The 10999-nt window shown below is 34.9% G+C and overlaps 1 pseudogene; it reads left to right on the top strand.

Annotated features, from left to right (window-relative positions):
* Window positions 1-9936: 9936 nt before the first annotated feature.
* Window positions 9937-10294, top strand: LOC108490981 (annotated as a pseudogene).
* The last annotated feature ends 705 nt before the right edge of the window (window positions 10295-10999 follow it).

Below are 10999 nucleotides of genomic sequence, written 5' to 3' on the forward strand. Positions count from 1 at the left end.
CTTAGAGCTGAAACTTAAAAAGTTAAAGATAAACTATAAATAACATAAAATAAATTTCAACAGCCAAAGACAGACACAGAGCTAATGTCAATGGTAAATTCATGGAAAATTTTGACATTACGTTTTATTTGTTTTGGGCATTCAGTTTATTTTATGATCTAATATAAATGGCTATCCATTCTAAATATCACCCTACACAGAATAATGAATTCATGTGCTGAGATTCTGTGCTAAAAGCAGACAGAAATGTGGCTAATTTCCAAAATGAATTCACCATCTCCATTAGCATGATGACTGTCATTATGGGGAACATGTGCTTATATGATTACGGAAGTACGATATGCGATTGGAAAGTATCTGGCAATGTTACAGCATCTCATTATATCCTAGAGGAGCCGATTTCAATGGCGAGTTTAAACATGTATCAACACTTTAATAACAAATATTTTACAAAGCCACCAATTCAATATACTTAGAGAAATTGAATTTGAAATTAAAATAAATTAATTTGAACTTGAGTCAAAGTAATTGTCCTTCAAAAGGCAGTTAAGGGAACTGGAAATTGAAAACGATCAAAGAATTTCTTCTTTGTACTCCTGGATATGGTTTGGCAGAGTAATTATTTTCATTCATTTGAAATATGAAAATATGTTTAGGCTTCAAAGATGTATGAGAAATTATAATACTAGTGGCTACTCCCTTATAATTAATGATTTGCAAGAGTTCATTGCAATAACCTCTACACATTTCTTTACTAAAATATTAAGACTTTGCCATACAAAAATACATTGAAACCAATTCAGGTGGTTTTGTGTGAATCATGTCCATTTTTGCATCATCACACAATGACTAATCTGACCGTCTTTGCATTTCTTCTTCACTCATTCATTCATCTATTGGTTCATGTATGTTTACAAGATAAATTCATTCTGGACTCCTCACAACATTGTGTATGGGTGTCTAATATAAATTTTAAGTTTGAATTACTTAAATACAGACAAAGAATTACATGTAAGATGTAAATGTCCAGTGTTATGCTCATTCTGGTTCTCAAATTTTCCCATATAGATAAGGGAATATCCTCCAAAGTTTGAAGACCTGGCATGTTTGTTTGAGGTTTGAAGATAATGACTTAAGCTGCTGTATCTCTTTGCTAGTGACCCACAAAACAATTAGAAGGGCATCATTAAAACAATGTGTTCTATTGTACAGCCTGTTATCCTTCTATAAACAGTATTGCAGTAGATACTTTAAACTTCATGATTACACAGGTCTAACTTAGATTCAGCCTGACTACTTAAAATCTGAATTTTCTTAGATATGTTCTTCAATTATTTTGCACAAAGTATCTGAACATCAGATTATTACAGCACTTTCCTCATTGAGATGCTCTAAGACTTTACATAGGTTATGGAAACAATAGTATACTAATACATGCCTTAGAACTTGTGCTGTTCTCTACAGAGTAGATGAGATAACTACACCACTGATGACATGTAGAAAAAATTGTGAAAAATTGTGAAATCTCCCTTGTCCACATGGATCTGTCAGCTAATGATCGCATTATACAAGTGTGTTATACAACCATATTGTTTGTTGTACCAGAAAGATAATATGTAGCAGCAGGCATCCTAGTCCTCTGGCTTTCACTGTCCATCTACCCACTCTTCCTTGATGTTTCCTGTATCTTCAATATAAGGGTTGCAAGTAGACATATCAATTGGAGCTGAGCTCCCCAAAGTCACTTATTCTCTATTTTGACCCGTTGTGGAATTTTGCAATACTCTTCAACAGTTGCAAAAAGAAACTTCTTTGATGAGCGTGACAGTTGCACTTAGCCATGGTTATAAAGATAAATATTTAGATTTATAGTTTAAAATTGTATTGGTTTAGGAAAGTGGCAGCAGTGGGTTTTCCTCTAGGGTCTATGACCTCTCTAGTCATGGGTTTTTGTCTGTGTTTACAGTACCAGTTAAGAATCCCTTTGTACTGAACAAGCCTTCAGTCCACTTAGATAGTTGTTGGTTACTCCCAAGATACTAGTGCCACCACTGCATCATTAGGGATATTTGGGGGGCTAGCCGTTTGGGTTCTTCATAAGCTTATTGCAGGGTAGCACTATTGATTATTTGTCTCTCCCTTCGCAGATTTCATAGGAACTCATGATACTATAAGATGTATAGCCATAGTCAGGAGGCTTCCATATAAGTTCCAGCTCAGTTTCTCCATGTCCTATGTTCTAATTGTATGGTGCCATTTGCAATAGGGCCTTAACTTCAAATTATGGGAGGCAACCAGTCAAGGACTTTGACAATAGTCTATGCTTTTTGGAAATCTCTTGGACTACCCTGACCAACAACATGAAGAGAGATTTCCTTTACCTGCCACTGAGAATTTTGTTAAATAGCTTTCAGTTATATGCACACACACACACACTACATAAATACATATGTATGTACATATATTATATATGTATGTATATTTTGTATTTTTAGTATGCTTATAAAATAATGTGTATCCCTAAAGCTTTTTCAGATATCGTTAATATTATTTATCTCTTCTTCCTCCATTTCCCTCTGTATTCCATCCTTCTCCCCAATGAAAGTCCTGCCTTTTCCCCATTTCCCTCCTGATACTGCCTGTGTTTTAGTAGCTCCATCCACAGAGCTCCTTCTACCCATCTTCACCCATTGTCTCACTTTAAGAAGAGAATCCTTACTTATATTTTAGTTAAGAAAATTAGATTAAAAACTGGTTTAATTTGTATCAAGAATCCTATATCACTGAATCCTAATGTAAGAAAAGAAATAAAAGATAGTTAAATAGTGGATACAGGTAAAGAGAGGAAGAGGAAAGGAGGGAATGTGCATGAAGGATATATATATATATATGCTAGGAAGACTGAATAAGTCTAGACATTAAGTGTATACAAGAAGTATACTTAATAAAAATTTATATTAGTGGGGGCTGGAGAGACAGCTCAGCATTTAAGAATAGTGGCTGTTCTTGCAGAAGACCCGGATTTGAATCCCAGCACCCACATGGCTGCTAAGAATTGTCCCTAACTCAAGTTCCAGGGGATCTAACAGCCGCTTCTTTCTTCCGCGGGCATTGTACAACACAAGTGCACTTACCTACAGGTAGACAATACATGCATACACATAAAAATTTTAAAAATACATATATTAGTTTGCTGAGAGGATTTCAGTGTTCCTACTATACATACGCACAAAGCATACCTAGAAAGAAATTGGAAGCATTGAACTAGCAAAAATAGAGAATGGGAATCTAGAAAACATTAAGAGCTCGGATTATGTGAAACTTACCATATAAACAGATTGAGTAAAAGCAATATAAGAATAAAAGAGAATGAATGTTGATATTGTGTCAACATGTGAAGTTAAATTTTAAGTTTATAGTAAATTGATAAAACTAAGTAACAGAGTCGTAAGTTATATAAACGATATATAATTTTGTGTTGGGACAAAAAGAAATGTTTTTAAGAATTATAAATTTATAGGACTCTGTATCTATGGAAATGATGTCAGCATACACAAGTCCCGTGCAAACTCAGGCAGACAATAATCCGCCATAGAACTGGGACTTCCTAAAACAAAGGACTCTAGATAGGCTGACTCGATTTAGTGAACAGACTTGCACTGGGGAACAGCTGGGGACACTCACAATCCAGTGGGCTTTAACAGAGATGACTGAGTATATGGGCTCCATTTGGGGGAGACAGCTATAGGAGGATGCCAGTAGGGACAGGAATATAAAAATGATTAAGATTGTTTGAGATGTTCTGCATTAAATACAGAAAAAAATCAATACAAAAGAATTGAAAATCTATAAACTCATAGAATTTTAAAACTATGAAAGTTATAGATTTTAGAATGAGAAACCAAAACCTCATGTAAGTTAAACATTTGAATAAAATCATCTTCTATTAATGTCTATACACCACAGATCTGTACATACATTATTAACCAGTATGGGTTTAAAATATTTTTAGAAATGGTTCATTGTTTCTCAGTGCTGAAAACTGAGTTAATTATTTTGATTCATAATCAGAATTAGCTTGCATAAAAATTTCTTGACTCAAAGACAATCATAACCCCCTACTTTAGGAGTTAAAGATAAGTATGCCATTTAGAGTTTAAGCAAGTGATACGAAAATAGTAAACGTTAAATTATGTGATTTGCACTGAAATTTGAAGCCTACAAATTTTGGGGAAGAAATGATTTAATCACTCCATTCTTCTGTTACGTGATGAAGAACATGTTACAGAAATAATCCTGTACATGTGCACACAGTGAGATCTTAATAGAAAATCTGTCAGGAAAATATAATAGCACAAAAATATGTTTATGAAGTTTATGCAAATAGCATTAAGTAGAATTAGAGAATGGCATAAGAATAAATGTATTTGTATTCCTGAATCTTCATCGTATTAATTTAGCAACCTGATTGTCAATAGGCTTATTAAGGCAGCGATAGAAAAATAATTGATTGTATATACACCTCCTTCCCTCCTTCTAAATTCCCTTCTATTTCTCTCCTATGCTCTCCTTTCTTTTCTTCTTCTACTTCCTCTTTCTCTTCCTTTTCCTGTCCTCTCCTTTCCTCTCTTCTCTTCTTTCTTTCTTTCTTTCTTTCTTTCTTTCTTTCTTTCTTTTTCTTTCTTTCTTTCTTTCTTCTCATCCCTCCCTAAACCATGTTTTTAAATAGTTTGATGGATTCAGCAGTCCTTTGTATCAAATGAATGCCATTATCAACACAAGATTCCAAAGTAAATTTTTGATAAAATAAAATATCTAAGAAATTTAGAAGTATATTATCCAGCTGTATCTTCATGAGCTGTGGAAACTGCATGACTGAACATGTGAATTCTTTATATTTCTTAAAACTATAAGCAAAAAAAGGAACAAACTGCCTTATTAGGTTAAGAACAGTCTTCTTCCTGCAAACAATTGCTAGATTGTCTTTTGCTTAACTGTAGTGTCTCAAATACAAAGAAGGAGAGGGAAAAGGCACTTCAATAGCATCAATCACTTTTTTGTACAATGTCAAAATAAGGGCAACGAATGTGACTTTTATGTGAAATTCTTGTGAATTTGACACTTTTATGTAAAATTATTGTTGCTGACATTTCCAAGAAAACACAAACAGACACTGCTGTCCATAATTTTAAATCAATGATTACATAGTGTGTATTTTGCAATGTGATTAGTTCTTAAAATTGTTATTTGCTACTAAGTTAAAATAAAATAAAATATATTATTTCAAACATTTCTACTTTTGGAGTTTTTTTTCCAAAAAAAAAAATAGTTTCTTGCCAAAACACTTCCTAAAATATTCCTTATAAGACATATAGGAAAAAATAATGCAAGGCATGCTTGTTTGTGTTTTGTTTTGATATGGGAAGCATCATTATATTTTATTTTTCTTGCAAAGGCTTCAACAAAGAAAATAACCAAAGAAACATGAAATTGAAAACAATAGATTCAAACAATGAAAATCCATTGCATTCTTTGTATATCAAATGTTATAGTTTATTTTGGCATCATGTTTATTTGTCCCTAGCACATGTTCATGCAAAAAATAAACTCAATACAAATTTATATAAATTAATGTACATTATTTTAATGCTGTGGAATCATAAAAATAAAGGAGGAAAACTGTAAAACATTTAAAAAGAACTTCTAAATACTTGATGTATCATAAACGACGTACTGCATTTGCAAAGTTATTTATAGTACTTTTATAATTTATCATACCATATAAGCAATGCAATATGTTAAGGGACAAAGATTAATAATGCATGCTCTTCATCCTCAAGGAATATCTAATGGGATTTTATGTCTTCTGAATGTGTAGTTACTATGATGGCGATTTCCTCCTTTGCTCATTTTATTCCACATTCAGCACAAATTGGGAGTATGTCCTGAGCAGAGGCAAGCCAAGCAGCTTAAAGACTAACCAGTCTCTGAACTTGCTGGATTTCTTAACCTCAAAGTCTGTTTGGAAACTCTATTAAGTTTCTGAGAACACACATTTTTTTTTTCACCAATTAGATGACTGACTTTTAAAATTATTGTCATTTACTTATTTATTTATGTGTGTGTGTGTGTGTGCGTGTGTGTGTGTGTGTGTGTGTGTGTGTGTATGTGGTGTCTGTGTCTGCCTGAGTGCAGGCACACATTTAAAGGGGAATGCGGATGTGTGTAACTGCCCACTAAGGACAGAAGAGGGTGATGAGTGTCCTCCTCTAACACTCTGCCTATTTCTTTGAGGCATGGTTTCTACCTGGGGTTGTGATATTCTTGGCATGGTAGGAAGCCAGCAAGTCCCTTGATTGTCCTATCTCCAACTGCCTTAGTTAGTGCTGAGATCATGATTTCAAAATAAGTACTCTTAAATGCTGAATCAACTCTCTCACCCTATCCTACCTCCCGGCTGACTTTCAGTGAAGCATTAAAGTAAAAAGCAAATCTGAAATTACTCAAGCTTATGCTAAATGAAATCTGGATTCACTAGAAGAGAACCATTTTTACTATTGGAAAATTATGAGTTTTGATGTATTTTTATTTTGTACAATTTGAATATATATTTTACCACTACTGGAGCTATTTGAATGATAATCATGGATAAGATTTTGAGTGTCTAATATCTTATCAATATTTTACACTTTGCTTTGCATTCATTATGTCATTGAAGTGTTATAACTAGCCATGATGCAGTTTTCTTTTCCTTTTTCTTTTTTGTTTTATTTTTCAGACTCTCCTTTTCCCAGATGACACAATGATGGGTTATCCAGTCAACTAGAAAACCATAAATTTGTCATTTGTCTCAACATATAATTTATATATTTATGAGTCAAATCACTCATTCTGTGGGTCTATACAAACATGTAACTAAACCCAACACATGCCTAGATCGTGTGCATAATTCAAGATTTAAATGAAAGTAAAGCCAGAGGCAAGATATGGTTAAAAAAATGGATAAATTCTACTTACAGTAAAAATTGTCTTCAACCAGTAGACCATCAAGTCTCATCAGCAGGTTTTAAGAACAAGAAATTCCATTTTTCAAAAGGGTATCATGATTCAGTACATTTTATTTCATCATTTAATCCTCACTACTATCTTGAAAATTAGCTAACATCCTTCATTTTAAAGCTGAGAAAAATGAACAATAAAATGTTAAACAACTTGTTCAACAGCAATTAGTACTAAATTAATAAGCTTCCAAGCTTATCTCTCCTTCAAGATTGTCACACTATCTCCTAAGCCTAATCAAGCTGTTATCTATATCTCTGTGACCCAAGTTCTGTCTCCTTTAATCTAGAAATTTCTATGTGGAGATGGACATGGTATCATGTAGTGGGACAACTGAATTTTGTCAAAACCGTATGCCGGGTTATTCTGTATTTTGCTAAGACTCTGCTGATATCCCACTGACTTTAGAAACAGGAGACAAGTGCATACTTACACAATATGTTTATTATGCTAACTAATGATAGATGTATTTGTAGAGGGGAAGGTGTCTCAGGGTCACACAGGCTGATGGAAGAATCTTAACTCTGTAGCTCTTAGGACAGAGCTCACACACTCCTTGGCTACCAAGACAGGAAGAAAGACAGCATGGAGAGTCATCAATGAAATTTTCAGTCATAGTTATAAATGTCATGTCTGATGCTTTGTCAGTAGAACTAGTTTTTAGAACAATGTGTGCAAGAGAGTTGAAAATTATTGTCTTCTTTATGGAATAAAGTTAACAAGAACTGGGTATTAAAGAATATCAATTATGCGTACCAGATCATGCTTTCTAAAACGGTTATAGTCCTGACATGGGACTTTACAAAAGATTTCACCAAAGTCAGCAAAAGAAGACTTCATGTGGAAAGTGCAACACATGTGAAGTTTTTGATGAATGTGATGAGGGTCAACTTAAGAAGTAATACAAATTGTGCCTAGTCTAAGATTGCCTCCCCCAAGACATAAAACAATCTAGCAACCCTGTGTTGCAGACTGAATGGAAAATAATGATGCCATTTACCACTGTTAAGAATAAACAAAGAGGCCTTGAAGATTGAAAGGCTCTTAAAAATAACCATTTGGTCGTATAATATTTTATAATGGCTCATGGCTTTTATAATTGTTTCTCACTGTGCCTGAGAAAATTGGAGGATTACAAGGAAAGAAAAACAAAGGCAACAGCTGAAGTCAGCAGCTACAGACTCCCCACTGAGTGCCATAAGTTCCATTATCTTCTGTCATAGCAAATCTTCAATCAAGGGAAACAGCTCTCCAAAAGTAGAGGATGGAGGAAATATAAAGCATATGCAAATTACTCAAATTACAGTACAAACTGCTGCTGAAGATGCAGTCAAAGAATAATAGGGAAGAGTAGGCATTTTTCCTCTCAGTTATGGCTTAAACACCAGAAAAATTGTATACATGTTCTCTTTTATATGAGATAGAAGATGCTCTGAATAATCAAAGAGATGGCTTTTTATTTATCTTCAGAGTTTTCAGAATTATAAACAGAAGTTTACAGCATGGTCTCTCCTCTAGTTGAGGCTTCCACTCACTGTACAGAGCCGCAAGATGCACTGTTATTTCCTACACACTAAGGTGAAGTTTTTGGATGTGTATGCTAACTTGAGTATATAGTTATGCATGGGAGGCTACCGTGTTTCAACAGGAAAGTTGTTAGTGTCTTTTACTCAAAAATCAGCAATTTTTGTCTTGTGTGTATTAGACCTATTTAACTCTTATTCATGATAGTAGGGAAAACACCAGTTTTTGTTTGTTTATGAAATAGGCCAATGCACAACAGAGTAAAAATCAATCAAAATTCTCTTCAAGTGCCAATATAACATAAAAATAGTTCTTAATAATTCATGTAACTTCAAATTTTAACCCGTTATTTGGACCATAACAAGAATTAAACATTTAGTTTTTAAATCTGAGTTCTAGTGTTTACTAATTCTCTTGAGATGCGTAGTCAGCCTACTAAATCAAGAACCTCTAAACTAACAACTGGTTCTGACTGACCCAAGTCTTACAACAAAAAGAGAAAGAAATTTCTTGCTACACATATATAGTCATTTACTAATTTGCTTAAATGAGTTCCTTATAATATACTTCCTTTTAATTGACCTAACTTCTAGTAACAATTGACCATTTTTAATTCCATTGTGCTTTACTTAAGATACAGAGTAATGAACACAGGCATTTCCTACATTGTGTTTTGCTGATCTTCCTCCTCCTTACCTCCTCCTCAGCCTCTGTACTCCCCACCCCATGTACCCTTTTAGCTCCCACTAATTCCCTGACCACTTTAGTGTCACAGGTATTCAATTACTCTTCTCTTCTTTATACATTGCCCCTCCTCATGACCTATTTTTTTTCACATCTCCTGACTCCCCTTTTAGTTTCATAATTACACACACACACACACACACACACACACACACACGCACACACATTAAAGTTTAGGATCGATCCACATGTGAGAGAAAACACAGGGTATTTGTCTTTCTGAGTCTTAATTACCTTTTTTATTTCTGTGAATTTTTTCATTGCACCATTGCCTATGCATCAAACAATAAAAGTCTTTTGTGCGAGAAATTCATATGAAAAGGCCTGTGGAGAGGGAAATGGAGTGACCAGAGACAAAAAAGGATTATTTGGGGCTATTCCCAGTATCATTTCAGTTTTCATTATAATTTTATAAATTTAATAATGCAATCAGATTTTAAGTTCTATATGAAAATTTTGTATAGCAGGCTTCATTATTACATTTAGGTATAAACACCATGGCCAGTTCATCTCTGATAACCCTTAAAAATACAAAAGCAGGTACTTGCAAACCCAGTTTTTCCTCACCCAATCCTTTGCACCCTTCTTTTCCAAATTGGGCCTGGCGGAATGGCTCCTGCAAAGTAGGGTGGGGAGAAGAAGGGCCCTTCTGCCATCAGCAAGGTGGTGACCTAGGAATACACCATCAACATTCACAAGCACATCCATGGAGCAGCCTTCAAAGACTGTGGCCCTCGGCCACTCAGTGAACTCTGGAAATTTGCCATGAAGGAGATGGGAACTCCAGATGTGCACGTTGATACAAGGCTCAACAAAGCTGTGTGGGCCAAAGGAATAAGGAATTTTCCGGATCGTATCCGTGTTCGTGTCCAGAGAACGTGATTAAGATGAGGATTTGCCAAACAAGCTGTATAGCGTGATAATCCATGACCCTGTTGCCACATTAAAAAATCTACAGTCCATGTAGATGAGAACTGTTGAGAGTCAAAAAAAAGTTATAAAACAAAAAAAGCAACATTACTTCAAATTCATAAAACAATTTGGAAATTTGGATAGTGTAGTATTTTCAGAAAATCCTCTAGACCTTCACTAGAACTTTTGATCAATATAATTTGACCTATGCTTTGGTGCCAAGCTGCCTAAATATTTAGGTTTATGGCCATAAACTCATGCTACTCTGCCTAAATCAGAAAAGCTTTTCTTTATGATAAATGTCAGGGGCTAGAGAGACATTTGGTTGCTCAAGGTGCTGAAAATAAGTGATCAGTCTTAACAGAGCATCTATAACACTGCCTGTAAGGTTCAGGGATCATCCTTGAGGAAGGGAAGGGAAAAAACGGCAGAGGCAAGAAACAAGAAAGCTGTGAAATAGGGTCTTCTGGGAATGGTACAATCAACGCTGTCACAGGCCTCACAACAGCTATTGATGCTCAAAACAAGCTTACTAAAGATCGTGCCTGTCCATAGCCAATCAGGGATCAGGGAGGAACTCAAGGGGCCCTACATCAGGAACTGATGCCTACTGACGCATTCTAGGGGAGGGAAGGTCATTGTCTTCATTTTTGTACCCACTGAGGAGCCCACCATGCTCCAACCACTTACTCCAAGCTCATGGTCAAATTGATGCTTCTGCTTAGGTTCTGTGTGTCTCAAAAAGAGACAAAGACATGAA

This window comes from Nannospalax galili, unplaced genomic scaffold (genome assembly GCF_000622305.1).
Source record: "Nannospalax galili isolate Female #2095 unplaced genomic scaffold, S.galili_v1.0 scaffold115, whole genome shotgun sequence".
Lineage (NCBI taxonomy): Eukaryota > Metazoa > Chordata > Mammalia > Rodentia > Spalacidae > Nannospalax > Nannospalax galili.